The following is an 18,017-nucleotide window of genomic DNA, read 5'->3' on the forward strand; positions in this document are numbered from 1 at the left end:
TTAACTCCATTTAAAAAAATGAAGAATTTCCCAATCTCTCTGTTTTTCAACAATCTGGCATGTCATTCTCTTAGAAGGCTATTTTTCGATTATTATCACTTGCACTCCAAGTGCTATTCTAACAGAATTAAAACAAAAAATGGATTTTTTTTAATGGTAAAAATAATTAAAACAAAAATGGCTAATTTTTTAAATGGCAAAATAAAATTTTCTTCATACATGGGAATTTTCCACTAGACAAAGTTACTTTTGTGAATGCTTCATTTTGTCTACTAACATAAATAACACGTGTTTTTAAGCCAAGGAAATGAAGGCTAAAATTAATAAGCATATGGTTATTCCATTTCTTTTTCTTTTAACTCCAAGAAAAATTAAAAGACCATGTGGTAAAAGTAATACATGTGGAAAAACATAATACAGTAGGAAGAAACTCAATGCAAATATTAATTACTATTTTTCATACAGGTTCAGTGCCTTAAGAATATCTGATTTTTAACCAGCGAGAAAGGTTTTCTTCTGTTGACCATGTTAACAATATTATCTCTGCTCAGTACTGCAGCATATGAATGTTTTACATTCTGAAACAAGAACATTTCAGGACAGAAATAACTTAATTTGCACTTTTTAAAAAATAAAGTTTCTTATTAAATTTATTTAAAATTAGGGTTTTTATTAAATTAAACCTAATTAAAAATATTAGGGTTTTCTTTCTTAGCTTCAAATTCTTGAATTAGTCTCATACAATATTTTGTCCTCTATATAGGCTGGCATGTGAACTTACCTTTAGATTCAAAGTCCTGAATACTCAATTTTTCCCCACCCTATTCTTTGAAGAGTTTTGGGGTCTTTTTTAGTGTAAGATAGTGTGAATACTCTTTTGTCAGCCCAAGTTCTTTAAATGGGGAAAGAAATTATGTTCTGACACATTCTGTTAAACATAAGAATTGGGGAAGATAGAAAGTATCCAGCAGACTTCAGAAATGATGGAAATATCACCCAAATTCATGTGCAGGGAGAGGCAAAACAGCTATTATGAAAGTACTTCTCAAAAAGAAGAAGAAAATTGCAAAAATCAGTAGAGAAATCCAGTAAATTACAGCTTTCTTAACATTTGAACCAAAATTTTAATAATATGATTTTTTTTACAAAGTATTTTGCATAACTCCTTTTGCATCCCATGACTTAAAAAATAATATTTTCCATGGTGGTTTTAAAAGTGAACATATTTTCTTTTTTTCCTTTCTTTTACATATCTCTGAAGAAAATATATCTTTCAGAGGAAAACCCTACTGCAAATCAAAGCAGGTAGATTAAGCCTTGCAACTATAGTCACAGGTTTATTGACAAATATAAGTTTCTATTTTATTAGTTTGTTTTTTTTATTAACAGTGGTCCAACATAAAAAAAACTGTATGTGTAATAGTAATGAGTTTAGCTTTTAGCTTTCTTGTAAGTTTTTCTTTAATTTATTAAAAAAAACTATGGAAATTAAACATGATTAATCTGAATTATAATGACTATAGCAACCTTATTCTAATATAAAAGAAATAGGTACAGATTTAATGACTATCAAACATATCACCATCAACTGAGACATGGCTGCTGAAAACATGACTGATCTCTGTGACTTATAGTAAAGACAGATTTCTAAAATGTCAAAATATGTGTGAATAATTCAAGTAAAATAGTAATAAAACATCCTAAACTGAATAAATGACCACAGAGCGGATCCATAATGGTGTTTAGAAGATTTTTTATGCTGAGTTTCTCAGAATACTGAGAAATAATTATGTAAATTTCTAGGACCATATATACACACAGGAGATTTGCTAAGAAGATCAACATGAGTAGAAATATTTTTAAAGTGAAAATAAAGAGAACAACACTTGCTATGATATACTCAGACAGTTGAGAAAGCAGAAAAACCTGTTCCTGATACTAACAATACCACTGTTTGGTTTGTCAGTGGGAGTAGACGAAAAGACTCTGTGATAAGTGGGATAAATACAATAAGATAATCACAGAAATTTAGACTAAGTTTGAAAGGGATGTGAAGTGTTGCTTTTAGCTTTTCCTTTTGTCTCTATCACTTCATTTCTGGATCTCCAATTTTGAGCATATTCAAACTAATTTTTTCCTATTTTGGGGACTGTCACTGGTGTTGTATGGATAACTGTCAATAACAACATGGGTTAGTCCTCATTTGATGATTTGTATACAAGACTTATAGCCAATAGTCAGTTAGTAGGGTGCAGAAAAAAAGGCTTGCCAACATTTGGAAGAGAGAGTATTTCCTGTATATTTTTGTAGCTTTTGCTTCAATACTTATGTTGAAACAAAACATCATATGATTAACTTTTATTTTTATTGGAAAACAAAGCCCTGAGTTTGTATAAATCGACTCAACCCACATAGAAGCCTTGTGATTAATAGGCTAGCATTTCTTACACTATTGTCAATACTTCTGCAAAACTGGTACAGTGCACAAGAGCTGCCTGTACAGATAAACTCAGCCTTCATAGAATTGTGGTTTGGAGGCAGTCTGCTACTATTTCTATAAACAAAAAAAAACCCCAAACAAACAAACAAAAAAAAAATTAGTCATATGCTAGACACAGGTATAAATTGAGTAGGATCAGAAGCTTATTTTATTTATGAATAATTGAATTTCATAAGCAATTCAATCTACCGTGCAATTTTGCAAGAATTATTGAACTTCAGATTTTTCCAAGCATGGCATCAAAACTCAGAGAATTCTTAAGGAAACAGTTTAAGAAAATCAAACTGTTATATAAAAAAGAAATACTTCTTCTAAAATAAAAATACTGGAAATATTATTTATGGAATATAGTCATTGAGGATTTGGTGCAAGGACCAGACCAAACAGCACTGTAATGTATAACCTAAATTTATTTCCTAAGCAGGATGAGCAAAGTGAGTGAATAGCAGTTCTTATTTGAGACAAAAATATATTCTTATTTTCTTGTCATGGAGTCACAAAATCTTTCAAGCCGGAAGGATTCTCTGGAGATCACAGAGTCCAGCCCCACTGCTCAGAGCAGAGTCATTTGTGATATATTGCTCATGGTTGTGCTGTGTTAGGTTCTGAACATCTCCAGTATTAAACCTTCCAGAACTTGCCTAGACAACTTGTTGTAGGGTGTAAATCTCTCACAAATAAAAAAAGAAAGAATTTAAATGGAATTGTCAGTATTTTTATTTCTCCTAATTGTCCCTTCTTCTCTCATTGAGAGGAGTCTGGCTTCTGATTTTGGCTTCCCATTTTCAGATATTTTCATACACTCATGAGACTCTTCATGAACCTTCTCCCCTTTAGACTAAGCAGTGTTGACCCCTTCTGTTATGCTTGTTATGAAAGATGTTTCAGTCCCTCAGTCATCTTTATGATTTCTTGTTGGCCTTGTTCCAGTTTGTCCATTTATTTTCTACTGGAGAGGATGGAACTGGAGGAAGAGTCACCCTCTACACCTGCTGACTATTGTTGCTGAGTGACCTCAGGGTGCTGTTGACCTCCTTTATGACAAGTGTACCTTGCTTACTGATGTTCAGCTTGATCCCCGTCAAGAACACCACGGCCTCTCCCACCGGCTGGCTCCAGCATGTGGTTGTGAAGTGGATTATTCCTCGGTAGGTGCAGAAGTTTTGTTTGTCCCTGGTAATCTCTGTGAGTCTCATCATGATATTTTACTCACATACTTCACACTTTGGTAGAGAGCTACAGTAAAAGGCCACAAAAAATTGGAATAGAGTGTATGAAGAAGATTTCAGAAGCATGCTTCAAGCTAGTGTATAAAAGTTGGGGAATGTAAAAACAAGCTTTACTGTGAAATTCAAATAGTGCTGCTCTTTCACCATGTTACACCATCATCTTCTCTGTGAAACCCTAATTAGGTCTTTTGACAACTGTTACCAAGTGACTGATGGTTAAACTCAACAGCTAAATTCTGTTTTGTCTTATATTCAGAGCAGTCATGCTGAAATCACAGAAAGTCAGTGAAGAATTTATTCTAAATATGTATTTAGAATCCTGAACATGTTCTTTCTACATTTTAGCTACTCCATCTGTATATTCATGCAGTATGACTTTTCCTTTCACTGTGCCACATGATATTTAGGCAATAATAAGTAGGAATCATTTATGAGGACACAGTTAATGGGTATTCTTAACCTCAGCTGAAAGCAAATATAGGTTCAGGTAAAACTTTGGCATTATGCTTAGCACAGTGTGATAGGTGCTGCAGTGCAGAAAGGCTTATTCTCCTACACAGAGCAAAATGGCAATATTCTGGCGGCTGTATCTCAGGAATAATTACAGCTGCCATCATATAAATGAACATGTAGCACCTGAGAAGGTCAGTTCCCACAAATGTTTAGTCAAATTTTGTTCAGACTTTTCAATTTTGCAAATAGGTCAAGGTACTGTGAAATTTACATACTTGCTGAGATATCACCATCCCCTAGTATGAACTATTTCCATTAGTGGAAAAAAATAGAAAAGGTGAAATTTGACTGACTGAAGAGTTTACCTCACCAGAATAGTTTGCATTTTTGAGAAATATTTATATATAACTTTAAAAAAAATAGTAGCTTGAAATAAAATTAAGCAGCTAAAATAATATATTTATTATTATGAAAAAGTAAATATAGACTAAATGCAAAAACATGAAGTTGGCTGACAGACTGATGGACTAAACTGCTTAAAAATCTTCTGCAGGAGTTAATCTATTTTTGGGCACAAAACAACTACAGTTTTAGTCAATGGAAAAACTCCAGTTGTTTGCAATGGGAGCAGACAATGGACAGGCTCTAAACAGAATGGAAGAATCAGAAGATTTTGCTGCCTAAAGAAGGATTAAGCAACTGTATAAATGAAAAATGCCAAATGCATTTCTGGCACATTTAGATGAATAAAATTCATCTTCCTTAATGTATGTTAAAAAAAAGACAAAATTAGAAGATATAACAAATTCCTTTGCAGTCATTTGCAAAAAATTTAAATCTAACATTGTAAAGTTTCATTGAAGTGCGCAGACCTGGCAGGTAGGCCCGGCTAGATTAGCTGCAGGCATGCCAAGCTGATTCCATACCAGAATCAGATCACATCAGTGATGGCAGGAGCTGCAGGTGGGGGTGGTTTTACCTTTGACTTGGAACAGCTAGTATGGTTTCCTCTTGACAGCAGTTAACAGAGGCAGATTAAGAGCCACCATTCTTGCAATACAAAGAACTAGATTTGGCATCTGTAAATCTGTAAAATAAATGTTCACAGAATGTCTGAATGGCCAAATTGCACAATGTAGCCCAAATCCATTCCTGCAGATTCTCAAACATTCTTAAACAACCTAGCCACATCTAAATTCAGTGGGAAGAATGATCTCCAGCCTCTGATAACTCTGCCCATGTCTAATTTCAGTGGAAAAAAACTGGAAGAGAAGAAGCAAGACCATGAGAGGTGTTGTTTTAAAAAATGAACATTTTTTTAATTTTCTTTTTTCAGCTGTATTTTAAAAAATAAAACCAAAAATTATTATATTCCTACTGGTGTTAACATTAGGCCAGTGAAAAATCAACTGTAAAGACAGCTGGAAAAAATGTACTTTTTTCTTCTTCTTCTTCTTCTTCTTTTTTTTTTTTTTTTTTTTTTTTTTTTTTTTTTTTTTTTTTTTTTTTTTTTTTTCCTGAGGCATGTAGTATAATATAGTTCTGTGTGCTAGCATTAACATAGTCAGCTTTCTTATAGAGAAGCACTTGTGAACAAGTTGGACCAGTCTTTCTTGATGTTCAGACCCCAAATCTTAAAGATTAATGTGTGCAGTGTGGAAGAAAAATAATTTCCTATTTCCTTCAATAAAATATTGAGCAACTTCATCACCAGAAAACAAGTGTGAATAACTCTATATTTAAAGTGACTTCTCTGTTACTTTTTTCAGGAATTTCTCTACTAGCATGTTTAAAGATTTTGAATTAAAGTATAATCAAATCTCCAAAAAGGACCATTTAAGAAAAACGTACAAAACACAGTAATAAATTTTTCAATATCTCAGCAAACTCTGGTTATTTTAATGAATGATATCAAAATGTTTCAGGATGCTTGTTCCATATTTTCATAACTGAATTAATTTTACTGTGATCATTTCAGTGAAAAACCCAGAAAACTTCCTGCAGGTAACATGACTTAAAGGAATACCAGACATGTTAAAATAACGCCCCAAAATCTTTAAATCAATATTCAACTTTTCTTAAAATTTGACATTTTGAAAAATGAGTGAAGGTTATAGCAATTTTTTTCTTTACTCCAGTTTAACAGTTTTACCTTTTCATGTCTCCTTTACTCTACTTACAATACAAAAATTGTAACTGAGCAATCCAATTTCTTTCTGTAAGGTTGTTTTAAAGATTCTTTTTCCCTTTGTTAATTCACTTTCAGTCCAATGAGCTCTAGTGCTTTGAATTGTAATAATTCTTCTGACAAATGCTGTGTGCTTTTTTACTGTAAAAAATTTAGAGGTATTTACACTGAAGTGAATGTTCACCATAACTCTTTAGGGAAAAGGGGGAAATACAACGGCCACAACTTATAAAACTGCACCTAAATCCAGATTCTACAAGTTGCACTGCAATTCCCAAAGACACTGTTAGGCATATAATCAGTATGTGTTTGTAGAGTCTGAAGGATGCCAACTTCCAGCTGATGACTCATGAACAGCATTTACAAATAGAAACTCCTAAGCCAGGAGCTTGTAACTGACTTGATTTTTCAACAGTGCTGAAAACTCTGTTCATGGTCTGCTTTAGGAGTGAAGTGTTGTGCCAAGTGAATTAGATTCATAGATTTTGAAATTTTTAAACAGTTTTAAAATGGACCTTTTTAACAATGACAGTGGGGGTTTGATGCTGCTTTCCTGCTAGCTCTTGCACTGAGCTCACATTTGAGGGTACAGCCCAGTACCTTTCCAGTCCTGTGGGTCTTGGCCTCAGGCAGAAGCGTGGGAAGGGCAAGAAAGAAAGGAGGACTCCACGTGAGCTTCAACTGGGTTTTATTTCACCCAGAGGGGGAGCCTACGTCAAAGTGAGTTTTTCCCTCTGGATCTTACCTTAAGTACTGGGGGTGTGGAAAGGGGCAGGGGACAATCTAGAACCAATCCCAGCGAGGGAGGGAGTGACCCAGAACAAAAGACAATTAGCAAAACAATTCTACACATAAAAAGGGGATGGAAGAAATGAGACCCTGCCAAATCACACGGCATTCCCACTAGAATCTTCCAGGCTTCAGGGCAGGGTTGCAGAATGATGGACAGGACTAATAACTTGGGAAAGATCAAAAGGGGGTTTCATAGGGTACATAGGACAAACCATTTTAAAGCAAAGAACAAAAGCATGCAGAAGTTTGGCAACACCCAAAATGCACCTCAACAAATGACTATATACTGATATACACTGATCATTTTATATCAGTCTAGTGAAGATGGCTTTAAATTTAGAAGATAAATGTAGACAATTTTGATTGCTTCTGGAGGAAAGTCAATGCTAATACTTTGCATACTTATCAACTACATAAGCTAAAAGCATCAACCCTCTAGCCAAGTCACTCAATTTGACAGCAGGAACAATACTGAAGAGGTTATTATCCTAGAGTTTACCAAGCTAGTCTGACATTTCCTGCAAAATAGAGATTGAAAAAAAAGAAATCATATGATGGATCTGATTTTTGATGGTGTTCAAAATAGAAAAACCCATTTTTAGTGTCCTTGCAACAAAACAGTCTAATTTATTCTTCATTCATATAAAAAAACTGTATTTTCTTTTGCTGTATTTGAAAATTTGTGATTGTAACAATTAATTATTGTGACAATAAATACTTATCAGATTTTAAAATTATGGATTTCAAAGCATACTTTAGCATTAACTCTATACAGGCTTCAAAGAGGGGTTTAATCAGCCTTTCAATACTGAGCACAATATTAATAAAAATTCAAGATGAAGATTATTTAGAAAATATTAGCAAAGTGTACCTTTCCTCAAATTTTGTTTATTTTTTCATGAGTATTATCTGTGAGAAGTGTTAGATTGATGATTTGAGTGGTTTAATTCCTTTCTATTTACCTACATTTTGATATTGCAGTTTTCTTCCAGCTCTAAACTAGAGGGATTTACACCGAGAGAACAGAATAAGTTTTGATTGCTGATAAATATGTGTATTTTTCTGTCTTTCCAAAGAAATAACTCCACCAACAAAAGAGTTGCCAAGGTCAAGAACAGCAGCCATAACATTCTTTAGGGTAGTAAAATTGTTGCAATATTACTGTAGCTGCCAACTATCTTATCTGGTTGTAGCTTTCTCTAGTAAAGGGCTACAGCGATTTTCTTAGCTAAGCCTCCACATTCAGGACCATCACCAAAATTCTGCTTCAGACACCATTTTTTAATTTTTCCTTATTTCTCATGAAAATATTCAATATTATTTTAAGACTTTAAGGAAACAGAACTTTCTAGATTTAACCTACATTTACATGAGGTAGTGCTATACTTTGTGAGCCTACAATGCTCAAGTTGCAGTTGAAAAGGATCACTTTGTACTACATATCTCTACTTTATGATTATAAAATCTGCCATTTTCTTTAGGAAACAATTTAGTCACTCTGCTTTTTAGTCAACCACCAAATAATTTCACTATTTCTCTATTTTAAGGTTAAGCTTAAAATAGAGAAACTGTTTCGAGAATGTATACTTTACTTCTGACCATTTTTAACTAATATCTCTGATTAGTATATTAACCTAATAAAACAGTCAGCTAAATGACAGAGAATGGAAAAATGTGTGCATCTTTTTTTTTTTTTTTTTTTTTTTTTTTTTTTTTTTTTTTCTTTCCCATGTTCTGTGCCACCTGCCCAGCAGGCAACTGCTTAATGATTTGTTTCATGATTGAGGCTGCTCATTGAAACAAATCCTGGCAATGCTAAGGTATGTGCAAGACAAGGAGGTGATCCAAAACATCTCACACCGCTTCATGAAGGGTGCAAATTGGGCAAATTGTGCCTGACCAGTGCAGTAGTCCTCTGTGATGGCGTGATGGCAATGATCAACAAGGGAAGACTGATCAATGTCATCTACCTCGACTCCTTTGTTGCTGAATGTACACAGATTAAATGTGTATCAGGTTTTACCACATTAAAATATAAAATACACTAAGGCTTCATTAGACACTTCACTTCATACTGGATGTTTCCATAGGTGATAGGCTGTCACCTACACTGTTGAAATTCGGATATAAAACAGAAAGTAATTTTTAGACCCTTCAAGACATTTATGTAGCTAAAAAAAAAAAAAAAAAAAAATCAAAACCAAACCAAACACAAAATAAATCTTTTTCTGTTCCCATCAATTGCCAAAGCAACCAAGTATGTCACAAAAGCACAGATAATCATGGCAAGGTCAAAATCCCAACAAAAGAAAATACCTTTCAGAGGAAATATTAAACAAATATCCTTGGGATGTTATCGTCCCCTGGTTTCCAAGGAGTAGCCAAAGATCTGAGGATCATTAAGAATGTTTAAGAACTACCAAACAATGAAGTGAGAAGATAGTTTTTCCCCAGTCTTAGATGTCTTTCAGCTATGTACAGGCAGATTTTTCCTAGCTGATGACAAGTATTTGGGTTTAGTGGAGCAGCCTATTTTACAATAAATCATTGATTACTATATCCCACATTGATGTTACAGTGATGGGCATATCTGTTGCTCATCTACCAGTAGGTTCTAGCTGACTGGCAACAAGCTTTTAATCTAATCCCAGCCATGAAATGTTGCTCCAAAACAACATGGGGAGAACTTGTCTAAGCAAGCACAGCCCCTCTATTGCACAGCCCATCTGTGGTAACTTAAGGCTTTGCCCTTCTTTCCATGACTTGGAACTTTCTCAAAGGAAAGAATTTTGTGTAGAAGCCAGATATAACTGAGCTTCAAAATTAAGGTTTGTTTTCATTTCTACATCAAGAGAGCATTTCCCTGGCTGTCTTCATGACTCTCATTTCACTTGTGATAGTAGCACAGAAGAAATTATCTACAGCAGCATGTCTGAGGGCAATGACATGGGTCAAATTTTTCCACTCAACAAAGGAGTAAATATCTCTTCAAAAAATCACCAAAGTCACTATTCAGATGCAGTATGAAGCTTTCATGTTTAATGACTTTTAGCCAATATCTTGTCTTCAGAGGGAAATAGATTCTCTGCGTGGACCTGAACAAAAGCTTACCAGGCAAGCACATACCAAAGACTGGCAGGGGATGATTCATTCACCAGAACACAATGACTCAAGAAGACAGTGAAATGTAGAAAAATTTTGGACTCAACAAGTGGAAGAAACTATGTTACACCTCTCAGGGAAAAATGTATTTTTGATTTACATTTTCCTAATTTCTTCAAATGTTTTTCAGAAAAAGACATGTTTAGAATCCTTACAATACTTCAGAGTTTACAAAAGATAAAATACATTAAACATGTTTTTTTACTAAGAAAGATTTTCAAGAGTGCTTTGTCATCTCACGACTTCAGCAGATTGAAAAAAAAACAGTTGACAGAAGCAGCACATGAGCAAAATAAGCTCCATGCTAATAAGAGCATTTCAAATTTGCATTATTGTGCTCTTGATGATAACAGTAGCAGAACATAAGTCCTTCACTCTATGAATTTAAATTTGAATTTATTGAAGTTAAGAGTATAAATATCGCATCAAGGTCATCTTGTGCTCGTTTTGGTTCTACTTCAGGCTTTTTTAAAAACTAAGGAAAAGTACAGATCTTCTTCCCATTTCATACCTGAACACACCAGATCATGGTTTCATCAGTGAATGCTTACAGTTACACTTACAGAAGGTACCCTCTGTATCATGTCAACAATCATTCTGTATCACTTACATACAGGACTGATCTTCTGAATTTGTTTTCATGCTAGTTGTTTCATTTAGTTGTTTGTATTGTTAAACACAGTTTCTTTTACAAAGTTTTAACAGTTTAATATCTTCAGTTATTTCTCTTCTATCCATCTTGCTAAGATGTGGTTAATTTTAATTCAGTACCCTTATTCCTATCTATGAAATATTATGTTAGATTATAACTTAGTTTTTAAATATCTATTCATCATAGATGTCAGAGAGGACTTTTTTTGGTTGTTTTTTATTTTGGTTTGGTTCTATTTGGTTTGTTGTTTATTTAAAATAATAAGCTTATAAAATATAAAATAATAAGCTTATAAAAAAATCCAGTCTTTTTAATCTTTTGTTTAACAGACTTTCATAAGCATGTTGTTTTGATATTTTGATGGTTTATATCAGATAGTATAAATTTTTTGTACCTCTTCTTTTTACTGAAGCTTCTAGATATGAATCATTCTTCAAAAACTTTTACAAAGACACTACTTTTATTTTTCTTCAAGAAAGTAATAGTCATTCCTTTGATACTAAAAATTTTTTCTTTGCCAGTTGTATAAATAGTCAATTAGCCATACACATTTAATACAATACAAAATAGGCTGTAGAAATTTTCATCAATAAATTTCCTCAAGTCCACATTCTGGTATTGTAATTCATTTGCATTCTCTCACACAGAGGAAAAGAAGATACAGCATGAAATTCCCTCTTGTACTTGTCTAGGTGATTGGTGAATTCCCTTCAGGTCTTCCCCACTTTCTGCATTTTTTTTTGGTTTTGTTTTTTTTTTTTTTTTTTTTCCTTGAAGGATTAAACCAGAAGTTAGTGTGGTGACCTGGGAGTATTTGTGACTGGAGAGAGAACTTAGACTAGACTGACTTGCCTTCCTACCTGCTATCTATTTGGGTTGGAAATGTATGAGGTGAAGTTAATGGATTTTGTAACAGACCTAACAGGCAAAATATTCTCATTTCACCAGCCTAAACAGGTGGGTTTGGGAGAAGAAGGAGTTCATGACCTCTGAGGAAAGGACACAGAAATGTCACTGCGCATAGAAAAAAAAATCAAGGAAATTTTTGTCATGTAAACAGTTTATCAGCAAGAATTCAACCCAGAGAGAAGTAAGAAGCTATTCACACCTGAAACCACTCTCCACACTGAGTTAATAATAGTATTTACCATGAGGAATCATAATCAATAAGTATAAATCTGTCTGTAAATTTAGAAGGAAGAAAATTCGTGCTTGGCTATCTGCAAAACGCTTCACTGATGCGGCAGAAGTATTTTCAAACTTAAGAGAAAAAAAGAATTGCAAAGAATTAAACTGATAAAGAAGTGAGAACAAATTTGCAGTCTTCAGTGCTTTGTTTTGATGTGAAAACACTTTTTTATTCCCTCTGATGATTTTCTTTGCGTTTAGTATTTCTGTCCTGATCTTAAGATTAATTACCATCATGTCTGATTATGTCTCCAACCTTCTCTCATAAAGCTTATGATGTCAGTTTTGTATTGCAGTTTGTTCTTTATTCTCTCAACTACGTCCATGGTTTGTTTTTGTCCTCCTAGCTCTCTCTAGCACAACAAATGCCTTTGAGAGTTAAGCTAAAAATTTCCTTATCCTTTTATTTGGATCCACCTTTCAGAAAAACTTTCACAGAGCTCTAAAATATTAATCAGTCAAATCAATAATATATATTTTGTGCATTGTGGTTTGAGAAGAAAAAATATTCGGTTGCAAATGGATTTGGCAAACAGTATTTCTAATGTTTCTGTGGCAATGTCGCTGCTGCTTTCTACTGTTCAGTCTTCTTACCAGAATATATCTGAAAATATTAGACTGAAGAACCCTAATCTAAAATACTGACCTTTCTTTTTGAATTCTTTTTACCATCTTTTTGATGATGTAAAATTATTCAGTAAAATAGAATACAATAGAATTTTTTATTTCCCATGCTATAGGTAAGAGAAGAAAAATGAGTTTTGAATGAAGGAATCAACATTTGTTTTGCTTATGTGAACATTTCCAATAGAGTAGAAATGTTGGAGAATTAGAATTTAACCTTTAGTTATTATTAGAGCATTATACTTATTATTTGGCTGAATGCATCTTAAAGTATCTGAGGAAAGATTTCTATATAAAGATTAAGAACATCAACCATTATTTTAATATATTTGAATTTTTAAAACAGTGCCTAGAGAAGCACAAAACTGACCATTTCTTCTTACAAGGACATGGTTTCATTAAGGAAGGTTTTTCACAGAATATTTTCATGCTTGTCAACCCTTATGTATGTTTTCTAATTAATTAAGGACTAATTGAAGAAATTTACTGTAAAATTAAGTGCAGGGACTATTAGTATGGCTGAAAAAATATCTGACTCAGAAGTCACTGAAATCTAAAAACAAAATAGATTTAATATTCTCTTCTCTCATGTATGCATATTTTAAAAGTGTAAATTATTACTGGCTAATTGTTGAGACACTAAGGGAAGACGATTCTTACCTGTTTCACTAATGTCTTTAATCAGCAATTTACTTTTTATGATACAAAATAAGAAGGAAAAATTATGTATGTGTTTTCATTCCACTTATTTTTTAGTTTCTTCAGAGGACCCTGGTGATGTTTCTTAAGTGTAAAATGTCAAGATTATTCCTGAATGGCTAAAGTTTCTATATTGACTTGTGTGCTTGTGCATGCATGTAAGCATCTGCTTCCATAAGGAAAGATCTCCATGTCAGTGTGACATAGACTGACAATATGTGTATATGATGAAATGAAAGAGCACTTACTTCTTAGAAGAACACCATAAGAATACCTCTTCTCAATGCAACATCCATAGTTCAGAAACTAACGATGAAGAGACTCCTATTTTAGCACTCTCTCAATGGGCCTCAGAAGCCTGTCTTAAGCAACTTTCCTATGTAAAGAATTGAGAGAAAGAGGTAGAAATGGTATCCAGGATAAGTTTGTGTTTTCTTACTGAATTAGCCATTCTATATCTATAGAAAAACTTCTTTTAGCAACGATAAGAATGAAAACTTTGCATGTTCCCACACAATACAGTAAGTAGGACATTGTAGAAATCCCTTTTTTAAGTCAGTGTTTATTTGGAACTCTAAATTTTGTCTAAGCAATTTGTTAGATGCACTCAATTACATATGGGCCATATAATTGCATATGTGCGTGTCCTAAAACCCTCCTGTAGATTAGGCATAGTAACACTTGTACATTTTAGAGAAAAGGTTTGAGATTAAATGTATTGGAACATGATCAGATATATAGTAAAAGTTCAACTTCAACTTCTGACAGCTGAGTCATTGTAATTCTGATAGCCTGTGTATATTCCTGTGTGTATCACAGGAATAATATGAAAAGTAATGCTAATCCACTAGTGGCAAAAGTTATTTTTAACATGTAGAGGAAGATTGTAGAGCTGATGATTAGTTTAAAATTGAATTTTCATAAACTGGTAATTCACACCATAACAACGCTATGTTATAATGCTGGAAATACGATTGTATCCCAGCTATAAGCATTTTTTGATGCAAATCAAAATGTTAAACATTACCTCCTTGAAAAGAAAAGAGTCAGTATTAGTGTTTGCTGCTAATTAACTAAGAAATCTATTGCATCTATACAAATCTTCAAAGATGCATGTATCTATAAGGAGATGGAAAAACATGTATGTTTATGTAAAATGCATGCACAAGTATATAATTTTGCAGTCTGCCTCCACTTACCTAACACTTGTAAGAAAGTGTCTTAAAAATCCATTTGCCTGGTACTTTTAACCACAGATGTCTTCTTTTTTCCTGTTAGGTTAGTTTAATAGCGCATATATGTGTATACATTTCATTTAGCACAGAGACATCTGGTCATTCTTGTGGTAATTATCAAACATGAGTAGAAAGATCTGCTACTATAGGAGAAAAACAGATGATGCTAAACTTTTGCCTCATTTGCCATCCACAGAAAATTCTACTAATACTTTCTGAATTTATTTAGGTTGAGATGGTTTAAGTTTTTTTCAATGACTGTATCTTCATTAATAAAATAGATCAAAAATCAGTTAATGCTATTTGTTAATACGTATCTTAACACAGATTGCTCATCTTTTTATGGAAATATGTATTTAAAATAACAACCAAGGGCCACCGAGCAGGTGTCTAAGAGTAGGAAAAATGGGCATGCCCTGAGTTCATTAGCATTCCCATATTATGAGCGTCTTCCTTTTTTATCTAAACATTTTCTTCTAGATTTAAATTTGAGAATACTTTAATATGCAAAACAGCATCCGTCAAAACAGACTTTTTTTTTTTTCAATAACATGATATTATATTGCTTTTTCCATGATCTCCAATATTGCAGCAGATTTGGAAAGGTTAGATAAAAGTTTTCTCTAGATTTTTTTTTCTTTAGGAAAACATAAGATATATAAGAGTTTTCTCTTTTTTTTTTTACTTTAGGGAAGCATTAATAAACAACTTTTCTGTTATTTAAAGGAAAAAAATTAAAAATTGAAGTTCTTACAAGCGGATGTTATTTGGTTTTTTTTTTTTGAAACAACCAACAGGACCAAATCAAAGCATTCAGGTAAGCTCCCTGCCTGGAGTTCTTTAACTGGAAATAGTATGCCTAGCTTTTTTGAGGAAACAGTGACATTTACAGTTTGGCCTTGCAAGAGTATAAGTTGGATACTACTCATCTCCTCTTCAAAATATTTTGCAGTACTTCTAGCTCACATGAAACACATACATGTCTGGGAGATGCCACTTCTGACTGATAGGATAAGCATTCCTAACATTTAGCTTAGCCACATAAAATCTTCCTAATCCTGGGAAGCAAAATAAGCCCATGAGTGGTAGTAGATGGGACGATGTGACACTGGAACCTCTGGCTGTGTGGAGAAGGGTTAAGAATAATAAAAAAAAATTAACATTCAGATATTCAGCATCTACTTTTTCAATGATTTCAACTTTCAACTTGTGGAGAGACCATGCACTTCAATGTGTTCTCATAACTGCATATCAAGTATAGTACTAAACTCAGTAGTTGCACTGGGATAAGAATACACTAGGTAGGTTCATGCCTAACAGTCAATACTGGTCTCCTTGGAAGAAAGAAAGGAACAGACATGGAAATTATCACCTCATGAGTGCACTTGGAGCCAATAGCTATATCTGTACATACAACCAGAAGGATAAGCAAAAGTAGTTATCTTTGTTTTGGGTAAAATCAGCCCCTTTTAAAATTGTGTTTGCAGCACATCCTCATGCGGAAAAAAAACCCCCAACAAAAAATATTCTCTCAAATGTTTTCATTGTGTAATGAACAAAAAGTGTAGAAATGCATTAGTGAGTGGAATTCCGAGCTGGTAAATTCATGTAGACCTTACCAGTAAGGAGCTCAGGAAAGCAGATTTCACTGACAGTAGGGAAGGGGTAGCATTTGGGACTGTACACTCAAAAGCCAGCTTCCTGATAAACAGGGCTATTTGAGAAGCTTCAGATGTCTTAAGAAGTCTTTAAGGAAAGTCTGGAAGAAGGATCAGAGGACTAGCTGCCTCAAACACCTCTGCTAAGAAGCCTCATCAGAGTCTTCTCCCTTTCTTCATGTGAAAGCTGCTTTTAACCTGAGATTTTGTGGATGGTTCTGGCCCAAGCTGTGTTGTATCAGCCTTAGAGACCCTTCATTCAGTCATTAGTTTTAACTCACAGATTTGACTTCCAGGTTTGACCTCAGACTTGTTTCATCATGATGGCCTTGTCTGGAAATTTCTGTATGGTTTCTAATCCTGGCTAATTATTTCCAGATCTATCCCAACCTTGACTTGTGAACTCAACTTCCTGAGTTGACTTCAGGTCTGCTTTTTCAAGAGGGACTTGTTTGGCTTCCTGTACTCCTGTTGGACCTGGTTACCTGGTTACCAGATGTACTCTGCTTGCCTTGCTGGGCACTGCCTGTGGCACAAATGTCTGTGCCTCCCTGAGTGTTGCCCTTACTTCCTGCTTCCACTTACTACATCCTTAAAGGTCTGATTGCAGTCTTCCATGATTTAAGGAGAAGGGTGCTTGGAGAAGATAGTGCCTGGTCCATCTTAGAGGCTCATAGGGAAATTACCTGAGGCAATACACACAAGCTATTGGAATGAATGTAAGGAGAATTTCATAATCAGAGTCATTAAACCATGAAACGGATTCCTCAAAGCATTTTCAGACTTTCCATCCTTGGCGGTTTTCAAAGGTCAGCTGGGCAAGATCTTTAACAATTTCATCTAATTTTCCAGTTAGCTCCATTTCCATTAGGAGTTGGGACTACAAGACTTTCAGGGAATTAACTAGACTGCTTGTAATTTATTTTTCTAGGATTACATGGCAGTAGTTTCTTGGAGAGAGCACAAATAAGCTTGGACATGTACTGACAGTGTTTGCAATAGTAGCCCAGAATACAGTTTCTGGGAGATAATAATGACTCTTTTTGTTCAAAAAAAAGAATGAAGTATTCTGGGTGTTCTGGGTTGAGCTGCCTCCTATCCCATATATCCATCCCATATCTTGGATATGTTGTTATGTCTCGCAGCTGAACCCTGCCCTCTTGGGCGGGAGCCTGCAGTTCCTTCTCTCATTTTTCTTGCTTGGCTGTTTCAGCTCTTGCTTCAGCTGGCTCGGCTGCTTTTGCCTTCTTCGCTTCGCTTTGCTTCGCTTCGCTCTGCTCTCCAGCTGCCCCTGCAGCCGTTTTTCTTCCCCCCCGCTGCTTCTGTTTGTTTTTTTTTTTTTTCCCCCTCCTTCCTTTCTCCCCCCACCCCACCCCCCCCAAGGTTTGAACCGGCTCCGGACCTGACCTGACCTGAGAAGTTGGAGAAGTCCCGGGGCTTGCAACAGACACGCCAGCACCCTCCTCATCACAGTAACCCGTCTTTTCCCACTATTCTGTGTTGAGGAGTGTATTTTTGTCAATAAACCGGTTTTTCCACTTTCCTCCGAGATATTTTCCTTCCCGAACCCAGGGCTGGGGGGAGGAAGGGGTAGTGGAGGTTTGGTTTAGGGGACTCCTTTTGGAGGTTCTTCCCTA

Source organism: Sylvia atricapilla, chromosome 1 (genome assembly GCF_009819655.1).
Source record: "Sylvia atricapilla isolate bSylAtr1 chromosome 1, bSylAtr1.pri, whole genome shotgun sequence".
Taxonomy (NCBI): Eukaryota; Metazoa; Chordata; class Aves; order Passeriformes; family Sylviidae; genus Sylvia; species Sylvia atricapilla.